Here is a 12204-nt window from a genome sequence, read left to right on the forward strand (position 1 = left end):
CTTCTTCCAAAGAGCGTGGCATTTGCCTCTTTTTAGAAGGCATCCGCCTCCCCCATTTTGTGCTCTGCAATACCCACAAAGCTCTACTGTTCCCTAAATTCCCCTGTAAATGTGTCCTTCACACAATTCCCAAGACTTAGGGAGGGGGTGGGGAGTGCAGCCTGTTTTTTCGCTTAAGCCCGAATCTTCCCTTGTTACAGGAAGACGTCTTGCTCAGAAGCCTAATAAACATGGACTATCACTCTGCTTCAAGCTTACTAGCAAGCTCTCCGCGCCGCAGACTTGATGAGTCGCCTATTATATATTGGCTGAGTTCAGCCAAATTTTTGAAATAATTTGAAAATCCAAGCTGTCTAAGAAATACTGATGCTTATAGTCAGGTGGGGCCCAGCCAGACGGCAGTCCAGCGTTGTGTCTCCTCTGTTATCCTCCTGAACATAATCAGGATTTGTCAGCTGAGGTTTTTTAAAAAAGGAAAAAGCTTTTTGTCGAAGTCGACTTGGACTTCAAAAAAAAAGAGAGGTCTGTTCTGTGTTTTTCATTGGGTGGCGGGGAAAGAAAGCTAGCCTGGTATCATGGCCATGTGTATGAACTAGGCATACCCTTTATTTTGCACCTCAGCACATCCACAAGCCTATTCAGCCCCCTTAAATGGACAATTATAACTGAATTTTCTACTTTCTCCCACTGTATGACACTACTGATCTATTTATTTATTTATTTATTTCACAAGGTTTAAGGTAAAGGTAAAGGGACCCCTGACCATTAGGTCCAGTCGTGACTGACTCTGGGGTTGCGGCGCTCATCTCACTTTATTGGCCGAGGGAGCCGGCGTACAGCTTCTGGGTCATGTGGCCAGCAGGACTAAGCCGCTTCTGGCGAACCAGAGCAGCGCACGGAAATGCCGTTTACCTTCCCGCCGGAGTGGTCCCTATATCTACTTGCACTTTGACGTGCTTTCAAACTGCTAGGTTGGCAGGAGCAGGGACCGAGCAACGGGAGCTCACCCCGTCGCGGGTTTTCGAACTGCTGACCTTCTGATCGGCAAGTCCTAGGCTCTGTGATTTAACCCACAGCGCCACCCACGTCCCTTTCGCAAGGTTTATATACCACTTAAACCCCAAAAGGAGCTGTGGCTGGGGTGGTAATATGGCCTGGAAAGAGTCTTGAGGGCTAGATAGAGAGACCTGGAGGGGCACATTCGGAGTTCCTCCTCCCCTGGCTTAGCAGTTATATGAGTGGGGATTTGAGCCTGAGTCTTGCCAGTGGTAGCCCAACACTCTTCTCCAAGGATGGGGAACCTGTAGCCCTCTGAACTCCAACTCCCATCAGCCCCAACTAGCTATGGCCAGTGGTTAGGAGTGCAGGGAGATGAACTCCAATAACATCCAGAGAGCCACAGGTTCCCCATTCCTACTCTACTAAAGCACCGTGCCTCTCGATCATTTTGTAATAGCTGATATCTAATATCTAACAAGTAGCTCCTTTTCATTCATAGCTGGTGTCCCATCTCCCTCATTCTTACCTAATGCAAATAAAATCATCATCTCCTTTATAGCCCTTCAGGCTAATTCCCAGCCAATCAAAAGTGGGCATGTGGAGGTGTTTTGTTTTGTTTTTGTTTTGAACAGCATTCGTAGGTACCTTGTGTGACCCGTCTTTTTATTTTCCACACCTGCCCCGGGAGACAAACCATTCATTAAATTGTAAAGGCTTTTTATATGAGTTTCTTGCAACACCAGGAGGCAACTGAAGCAGAAGGAATTCATGGAAGATCTCCAGAATTCATCCTCTGCTGATGTGGCCTGCAGGAAGGGAAGAATTCTCCTGAATTCATATGCGGGGGGGGGGGGAGAATCTGTGACTCTCTTGGCTGGTGTGCCGTGAATGTGGAACGGGCTAAGACTCATTCACTTCACCACTGGAAAGCTAAGCCCTCTTTCCTCTTATTACCTTTGAAAAGGGTTCATTCAGAGTCAAATGCACATACATTTTTGTAGGAACTAGGAATGTCAAAGAATTCCATCAGAAACTGAAATGGCGGCAGAAATTGCTGCAATTCACATGTTTGTTGGAAACCAGGAACAGAAATCATGTAAATGAATATGAGCAGTATTTATTATTGCTGGGGGGTGGGGATTAGTCCACAAGCATAATGTAAATAATTGTGTTGCTTCCTGCATTGTTTTTGATGCTTCCCTTCCATTGAAATGCATTGAAATTAATTACATTAGTTTTCACTGTAGTGGATAGTGAGATGAACAATGTAGTTTTTAGTGGAAGCCGAACTGCAGCAGAACAGAAACAGCTGATTGCAACAAATGCAGGTCAGGACAGACCACTTCACATCCTAGCCAGAACTAACCTTCAGTTGCTGGCAGACCTTTCAGGCAACATCTATAAGCAGAATGCTAGAGTCTAGCTCACACCCACTTGCTCATGGATTCACATAGAAGAGGGAGAAATAGATGTATATCCCTTCACACTTGTGCCTCTGTGTGACAGGGAGTACCACCCAGACTAAAAGCAACTCAAGGTTACACTTGCAAACTCTTCACATCACCACGACAGTTTTGCAGATCCTGCGTTTTCCAAAGGTCTTGAGCCAATTAAAGAGTGTAACCAATTTCTGTAGGGAATACTGTATATCTATACCAGGACTGAAGAACATGTAGTTGGACTACAGCTCCTCTCATCAATGTTGGTCATGCTGGGTGGAGCTCATAGGATGTCCAGCGACATCTAGAGCAGTGTTTTTCAATATCAGATCCCCAGACGTTGCTGGTCTGTGACCCCCATCACCCCAGACCTTTGGCTAAGCTGTCTGGGGGTGATGGGAATTGTAGTTCAACACCATCTGGGGATCCAAGGTTGAAGAACACTGATCTGAAGGGCCACAGCCTCCCTGCCTCTGACATTGACCAATATAGACAGATAGGACATGTGACTCCGTTATCACTCCAGTTCCGCTGACTACTCGCTCATCTTATGAGCTGAAGATGCTTATGGGTCCTGGTTAGTACTTTTAAACCTTGAGCCAGTTTTGGGATCAGGATCTCTTACTTGTTTGTTTTATAGGCTTATATTCCACCCAAACCAATTAGGTAAATAACGCTACACAAACCATGTTGGGACAGTGTTACCACCCTAACTGAGGGTTAAGCTATTTATCAAAAAAAGGTCTGTGTAAGCAGAAGAGTTTTAAACAGGTGTCTTAAGTAAGCAGTGCTTGCTTAAGAGTAATCTACAAGGAGTTCCACAGCCTTGGCACAGGCACCCTAAATGGCCTCAGTTTCGTAGAAGCAAGGCAAGCATCCGATGGCACCTTTAATAGTGCTTTTTGGTTGGGCAACCATATATGGGCAAGGCAGTCTTTCACATAAGTATAGGTTGGTGGGGGGGGAATAATTATAAATTAATTTAATAGATTTACATCCCAACTTTCCTCTGAAGAGCATAGTTCTCTGTTTCAACCACCACTGCTACCATTTTGCTCTCATACCAACCCTCTAGATGAGAGAGAGTGACTGCTGACACAGGGTCAATCAAGAAGCTTTGGGACTCGTTTGGCATTTGAATGTGGACCTCCCTGCCCTAGGCTAATACACTGGGCATTCCACTGCACCAGCTCTCAAAGGCCTTTCTATCCATGCCCAAGCCATGTGATTCAATTCACAAGTCTAATTAACACTTTCTGAAACAATATATGACCCAGAACAGCCATCCTTCGAAATTCACACTTCTCTGAATTTTGCAATGCAGTTATCCAGCCAAGTAATGTGTGCAAAAAAACCGCATATACTAGGGTAAAATGTACATGTGAATGCATATATTGGTTAAAATAACACAAAAAGCATTACATTGGGGGAATCCTTTTGCAAAACTGTGTTCACTAGGCAAAATTGCATACAAAAATGTGTCTATTAGGAGAAGTTTGCACTAAGATGCTAATGAATAAGCATTTTAAAAAAGAAAATAATAAGAATCACAATCTGATGTGGAAATGTGGAGAAGTGAATTTAAGGTTGGAAAAACGAAAAATTGAGAGAAACCAAAATTGACAGATCTGCCCAACACTCGCCTCCATCCCTGAGAGGGACGACTCGGTCCTCACTGATGAGAAACCCTTCATGGCACTTGCAGGGTACATGTCCACCCACTGCAAATACCCCCAGCTACTCCTTGGAGTCTGAACAAACCTCTTCTCAGAATTGCTTCCTGAAAAGAGCAGCAGCTTTGCTGCTTCCAGCCTCCCTGCTTTCTTCAGGGGCAGGATGCACAGGTAAGTCTCGCTTTGTCTATGCATTTGCTTTTGGGAGGCGGGGGGGGATCGCTCCCTGCACACGAGGAAACTGCAGCCTCGCCCGTCAGAATTTATTTGCTGGCGACAGACGAGCGCGCGCAAACGTTTCGATGACTCCGGCTCGCCTCCTGCTTTCATTAGGTCGGGTGAGCCAATCCCAGATGGCGTTATGGAAATCGGCAAATGAAAACCATATTGATCGGCCTTGTGAACTAATGCGAAAAAGCTGCTCCGAAGGGGAAAAGGTGGAGAGGCGTGTGTGCTCCACTGTTCAACCCGATAGCCCCTTGTTAAGGCCTTTAATCATTTATTAATGTAAACCCACTCCTTCCCTTTCTCCTCCATTCCCTTTTCCTTTCCACTCAAATTACCACAGCCATAGAGCATCCTGTTCCATTTATCTTTTAATGTTTCCTTTATTTAATTTATTTTTAAGTTACATGTTAAATTTTATTACAATGGCAAGTGTGTGTCCTCTCTGAATCTTTCTTTCTTTCTTTCTTTCTTTCTTTCTTTCTTTCTTTCTTTCTTTCTTTCTTTCCCTCCCCTCTTCTCCCTTTTGAAGGGCAGCTTCAAATGACTTGAGATTTTACATATGTGTTTGTTGCATTCATCTGAAATGTTAGGGCCCCTGACCTTTTCCTGCTACAAACCTGTACAGAATTTCAAAGAACTTCATTGCAGGATTGAACCATAGCCTATTTGAGCAAACTTAAATTTCTGTTGTGTGATTGAAATTACTGTTGTGTGATTTTCCTTCCGCAAAATACTGATGGGCTGGAAGTGGCCTAGGTTATTGTGAGGGGGTGCATTCTGCAGGGTGATTGACTAACTCTGCAAAAGAAGGGACTCCTTTTTGTCCTACCCAACAATATTGGGCTGATCCATCTATAACAGAGAGAGTAATAGCATCTTGTCCTAAATGGAGTTCTTGCAAAGATTATGGGGAATGTATGCAAGCCAATTGGAGTGGTGTAAATGCTAATATAGAAAACAAAACAAAATACCCTGGTGTGTCCAGACTGGAGCCTGACCTATGATCCAATGGAATTTGGGGATTTGGAGAAGGACCGTAGCTCCGTGGTGGAGCATCTGCTTTGCATGCAGAAGGTCCCATGTTCACTCCTCAGCATCTCCAGGTAGGGCTGGGAGAAACACCCCACCTGAAACCTTGGTGAGATGCTTCCAATCAGTATAGACAGTTCTGAGCTAGATGGATCAATGGTCCTACTTGGTATAAGGCAGCACAACAATCCTTTTGTGGGGGGGGGGTCAGGCTTGGAGAGAATGGCTGGCCCATAGTCCACCCAGCAAGCTTTGTGGCCAAAGCCTCCCCAGTCTTATCCCAACACTCTCTAGTCACCACACTGATGGGGAAGTGAGGTTCCCTTCACTCTGCTGCCATTGACTTCCCAGTAAAAGTGTGCTTGGGGGATCCTGTTGTGTAATTGTGGTTCCAAATTTGGGGGGGGGGGCGGACGGACGGACAGGTAGTCCCAAGGGCAGGCCCCTAAAGATGTGCCTGATGATCTGTTTCAAAAATATGTGGATGAAACATACTCTTTCTTTCCGTTTCCTTGAACACTCATGTCCAAGTCCACCCCCCCCCCACTCTGCCTTCCACCCACCCACCCCGCTAGGGTTTGTGTTGTGATCCAACCTTTCTGTTCCCTTCCAAAGGCTCCAAACATCAAACAGTATATAAATTACAGCCAGAAAAAATCCTCTCTGTGACAGCCAAGTGGGTCTTATTTGTGACCAAAGAGCACAGCATAAGGAACAGCAAGAAGACTATGAAGAGCGCTCTCTCTCTCTCTCTCTCTCTCTCTCTCTCTCTCTCTCTCTGCATCTCTTCTCCCCCCCCCCCCGCCCCCGTTCCCACTGGGAGTGTTGTTTATAGAGCATTATAATTTATAACTGAAGAGAGTGGATTTAATTTCAATGGAGGGGGCTCGCCAGCAGGGCGCCGGCCGGCAATCATATGAATCAGCAAGCTGCAAACGCTATTGAATGGAAAGTATTCTCGCTGGCCACAAACGGACAGTGTTTCTCCTGCAACAGCTCCCTCGGTGCAGGAGGATGCTGCCGTCGTTCATCTATTTTACATATCTTACTCCTGTTTTAATTCTGCTGTTTTCTTAAAAGCATTTCTCCCTTTGTTGCCACTCTGAAGCATCTCCTTTCCCCTATCCATCGCCGTGTCCACCCCTTCTTTCTTTTGATTTCCTTATTTCCTAACCTAACATTAGAAACTAATTATATCGCTGGACTTGTAGATATTCCAATCTGCTTCCCTCCTCCCCGATTCCCTTCTTTTTCTTTTGACACATGGTGCGTTGTTGAGGGTTTCTCCAAACTGCCCCCCCCCCGCGCTCCACCCTAAATCCTTTCATCATCTGATCCTGTGTACAGCAACTTTGTATGGCAACTGAAGTTAAAACATGCAAACAAGACTGTGATCGTCCATTAGCATTAATATTGTAAAATAGCAGTCAGATTCAATCACAGGAAGTTTTATTTAATCATGGATGTTTTGTGGAGTCTGGTGCATTTCTTAAGCACAAATGGGACTGGCAGAGATGTGGGGGGGAGTTGAGGAGCTGTATGCTGGAGAAACCTTCAAAACTTTTGCTCGTTTTGAAATACGACCAAGTGGAGACTTTGAACAACTTAGGTATAGCAGCTGTTCAGAGTTGTGCACAAAATACTTTGATCCAGGTCAGGGGAATCATGGGAACTATAGTCTGTTAAGATCACTGGGAATCTGCAGCTCTGTGAGGGTGCAAAGCACAATTCCCAGAATTCTTTGGGGGAAGTCATGTGCTTTCAATGTGCAGATCTACCTGCAACTGCCCATCACCCCTGACTATTGGTCATGTTGGCTGGGGCTAATGGGAATTAGATTTTCTGGGAGGAAGAGAAAATGTGTTTCAGTTCACGTTCTAATGCAAACGCAACTCAACATGAAGAACACCCAACTTCTGACATTCAGACTCCTTTCAATTTTATGTACACTCCTCCAATTCCCCCCTCAAATGTGTAAATTAAGGAAGAGTGGTCAGAAGAATACATACATTTGTGAAAATATCATTGAAATTACATGTGAGTGGGATTTGTTTACAAAAGTATTACGTTGGACAAAATTGCATAGAAAATAGTGCATATTAGGAGAAATGTGTTCTAAAATGCTGGTGAATTTTCAGGAGGACTTTAAAATATATATATTTGCAAACCAGTGTGGAAATGTGGAGAACTGAATTTAAGGCTGGAACAATGAGAAACTGATTTTGAGAGATTTGTCACATGGCCTGTCATCCTTCCCTGCCAGCCATCCTAATCATCTCACCCTCCCAATAAGCTTTGCCCAGCCCCGTAGCTCATTCAGCCATTGCACCCCCTCTCCATTTCAGAAAGTGCCATTAAAAATATATTCTGCATATTAGAGGATATGCATATTAGGGGAGAATGTGCGTAAAATGCATAGATTAGTAAAAACAGCAAACAAAAAATTAAGGGAGCATTCCTTACAAAAACGTGTATACTGCACAGTATTGCATACAAATTCTATATATTTTTCTATGTTAGGAGTAACTAATTTAACTGTACATTTGTGCAGGGGGAGGTTTTGCTTTAGATCTTGGGAGATTGCTATGGTACTGCTCTAGAAGAGGGGTGGAAAACCTCAGGCTTGGGAGGGTCTCAAATGTGACCCTCCAGCTCTCCCTTTCTGGCCCTCAGGCTCTCCCCAGGATACACCTCCTCTCGTCAGGCCACACCACTCACCAGCTATATTTCACACCCTCCTAGAGGGTTTTTGCCTACCTGGAATGTGTCTTTATACGCTGATCCTGGGTGGAAGATAGAGAGGTGTGTGTGTGCGCGCGCACGTGCATGTTCAGAAAGGTAAAGTTTACATTCATTGTTCCACCTACTTTTGGCACTGGCCCTACCCACCCCTGGCATGTGGCTCCCAAAGGATTGCCCAGATGGGGATGCAGATCTCTACACAATTTGGTGTATGCAAAATTCAGTTCTAGAAAGAAGGCGGAATCCATTCACGTCCTTCTCTTGTGCTTTTGCGTTGTTGTAACAACACGGCTACAAAAATTGGAATGGTACAAGATGCTGTAAATGAATGTGATGATTGCCACATATTGAGAACAAGAAAGATGCAAACCACCCATGCTTTTTTAAAAAGAGGAGGCCACTCATTAAGGACTCCCACCCGTTTCCCTGCTGCACTGTTGCATTACCCGCTTAAAGACTGGAATTAATTCAGAAAGGCTGTGTGCTGAATTTTTATTTTTATTTTATTTTATTAAGCTGAATTTTATAAGGTGGCTTATGACTGTGTAGCACCACTTCAAGTTACAAATGCACATGCGCTTGTGGTAAACCTCACTCAGTTTATTGGTTGGCTTTGATGAAACTCAGCAGCGCAGCCGCATTGCAATGTGTTCACACCAACATGCACCCAGCTAAACGTATGAGTATTTGTAGAGCCATCAGCATAGGCTGAGATAACACACACAGACCCTGCTTTCAATCTAAGACGGGGTGGAGAATCTTAAGGCCTCTCTGTCTGGCCCTCGAGACTCTTCCCCAGGCCACACCCCCTCTCCTTAGGCCACACCCATCACTGGCCCTGCTGCACACCCTCCTTGAATGTTTTTGCTTGGCTGGAATTTGTCCTGGAAGTATGATAATGCCTCTTGCTTGCCTTGTAAAGAAGATAGAGAGAGAGGCATGCATTGAAACTAGCCTACCATACAAAGGTAAAAATTGCATTCATGACTATGCCCCCTTTCACTTGTGGCCTCACCCACCACTACTGGCAGGTTGTGTGTCCCCCCCCCCCCAAAAAAAAAATGCCCAGAAGGGAACCTGGCCCTCAGGTTGAAAAAGCTTCTGCACCCATTATCCAAGAAATCAGGATCATCACGAGGGCCAAGGAGTGGATAGAGAGCTGTTTGAGAAAGCCAGAATGACGAGCTGGATTTTTGTCAGGGGTTTAAATGCACTGGTGGCAAGAGCAAATGGGCAAAGGTAAAGGTAAAGGGACCCCTGACTGTTAAGTCCAGTAGTGGATGACTCTGGGGTTGCAGCGTTTATCTCATTTTACTGGCCGAGGGAGCCGGCGTTTGTCCGCAGACAGCTTCGGGGTCATGTGGCCAACATGACTAAGCCGCTTCTGGCAAACCAGAGCAGTGCACAGAAACGCAAATGGGTACCAGGAACTAAAGAATTCCCCAGGAATAGAGCAGTGGAAGGAGGCCCTCATTTGGAAATTGAGATTTTTGAAATGAAGCATGAAGTTCGGATGGGTGAGAAGGAAATCTATAAACTCATCTCCTCCCAATCCAATTTTTTATAACCAAAGAAGATTGACATTATGAGGGGTCCTCCCCTCTTTGTCTGCTCAAAATGGTGACCTTTATCCCCCCCAAACAGGGGTCTGTTTCAGTCCCTGCTCTCTGCACTTGCTTCAGTTTTGATGTGCTCTGGCAGCTGAGCAAGGCTAATAAACCAAGAAAGGGCCAGCTGGCTGAAAGGGACAAATTCAAATCTTCTGACCTGCAAAAGTAACATGATGCCCATATTCCTTCATTTAGCATAATTAATACATTGTATTTCCACTGAGTTTGATAAACTAACACACGGACCTCTTCCCCTCTCCACCACCAGCACCATTTCTCCTTTCCCCTTCTCCCTGGTGGCCTCTCAAGTAATGAATCCTGGAGATCTAGTGTTTAAATGCTTTTAAGACCTAACAGGAAATATTGTGTCTTAATAAAGCTAAGATCCAAAGTCCCAGTTGGGTCACTGCGAGCGAGGCAAAGGGTTGTCTCTGAGGTGGCATGGCACATTTTGGGACCGCTGCCCAGTCAGACCCTTCAAATTCTCATGAATATGTTATGTGCACAATCAATGGAGATGTGTTAAGCATTATATAGCTGGGTTTCCCTTGACAGAGTCTTTTGTTGTGTAAAGAGACAGCATTGTCTTGGAGGGCTCTGGGACTTGAACCAGGAGCCTTGGGGTCAGGAATCTGCCCCAGAGAGCTACCTAGATTATCTGTGGTCAGGCTACAGAGCCTTCTTTTGGCACAGGAGGGAAGAGAAGGTTCCACGTCAGCCCCTGTAATTGGCATGAGAGCTGCCAGGTCTCCTCAGGCTCTGAGCTGCGAGGGGACTCAGAGGTGACACCTTGCAGGTTTGGGGTGGAGCCTGATGGGGCAGAGGATGGCACTTGGCAAGGGCCTACAAATGCACTTGCTGACTCACCAATGGCAATCTGGCAAGGGCAACATCAGGGAGACACCCTGCTTTTGTCAGGAGAAGTGGAAAGGACCTTCCTGCTGCCACGTTGAGCCTCAGTACTTTTCCGGTGTCTTTCAGCTGCAGCTCAGCCAGGATGGCCCCAGCCCACCCACCTTTTTGCTTTAAGGATGGACGTCATCCTTGAAATTTGGATGCAGAGTTGCCCAAATTTGCCTAGATTAGAAGCAGTTCCCAACTTTATCAAGCTACCCTTTAATACAGGGGCAGGGAAATGTAGGCCCTCCAAATGCTGCTGGACTACATCTCCCATCAACCCCAACCAGCTTGGCTCATGGGAGTTATAGTCCAACAACATCTGGAGGGCCGCAGTTTCCACTCCTGCTATAATAGGAGGTGCCTGGAGGGCATTTCAGTCATTGTGCCAGTTGATGAGGACCTTCATGGCTGGGATTTGAGATGCTGTGCTCCGAATCAGCACCTGGATTAGATCAAAGTATGTGCCTTGAATTGCAACCAGAACCACATTGGAAGCTGGTGAAGATCTTTTAACATGTTTGAGCAAAGACTGAAGTAACTGCCATCATTTGAACCAATTGAACAGGGATGGAGGGTCTTTTTGTCCCATGAGCCTGAGGTTCACCACCCCTGCAGTTGAAATAGTTTTCAGGGGCAGCCCCATGCACAATACATTGCAGTAATCAAGTCACTTAAGGCAGAAGACTGACTTGCAAGCGATTTCCTATGACTTAGAAGGCTTATCTCTTGCACACATCTAGAGAAGTATTGGTGGGGGTGGTGAAGGGAAACCAATGCTAGTAATACCTTGGTACATATTAATCTTTCCATTATGCTCTCGGTTCTTCTGTGTGAGCCCCTGCATTCCACTGTCTCTTCGTTCAGTAATTTAATTAGGATGGCGACTTGGAGATCTTGCAGCCGATTAGAGGCCGTGACTTGCCTGAGAGATCAAGAAAGCAAATTGATAAATGTCAGAGCAAAGGTGGGCTGTGTGGGAAGAGAGAAGGGGAGGCAGCCCTATGCCTTTGGCTCTGAACGAGTGATCAAGGTCAGCTCTGGTTTGTTAACATATTCAGGGACCCCAGTTCATTATAAATAGCACCCTGGTGGTTTGCCTTTGCCCCTGAAGATCACGGTTGAGATTTACCAGTGAGCCTTCTTTGGAGCTGGTTGGAGATGGGAGAGAGGAAGCACTCCTTAAAAACCTAGAAATCAAACTCTTCTGTATTGAATATCTTAAAAGGGCATTTGTGTTTTCCCAGGGCTGGGCTGGCCCAATATATTTTGCCACCTGAGGCAGAGGATGAGATGGCGCCCGCTCCATTCCAGACTTGGCGCCCACTCTATTCCAGACTGGTAGCTGAATCTTAGTTGAGCACTAGTGATTGGATGCTGTGCATTTAGGGGCATCAATCTAGGCTAAGAAGGGGAAGGGGAAGCGAAGAGGGACATACAGCTTCAACATCTCACTGTCATTGCCCACCTCCTCTGCCTCACTCTGACTAATGGTAGGACTGCCCCGTATATATATTGAATCATGCCCGGCTCCTGTTCAATGGGGCTCACTCAGGAGAACCTCCCACTAAGATTATCTCCAATGGG

The 12204-nt window shown here is 45.7% G+C and overlaps 1 protein-coding gene across 4 annotated transcripts in view; it reads left to right on the forward strand.

The window, feature by feature from the left end:
* BCAS3 (BCAS3 microtubule associated cell migration factor) overlaps nt 1–12204 on the forward strand; it is a 460752-nt gene that overhangs the window by 288208 nt on the left and 160340 nt on the right. The gene's annotated exons all lie outside the window — the stretch shown is intronic.

This window comes from Podarcis erhardii, assembly GCF_964252035.2.
Source record: "Podarcis erhardii genome assembly, chromosome: 16".
Taxonomy (NCBI): domain Eukaryota; kingdom Metazoa; phylum Chordata; class Lepidosauria; order Squamata; family Lacertidae; genus Podarcis; species Podarcis erhardii.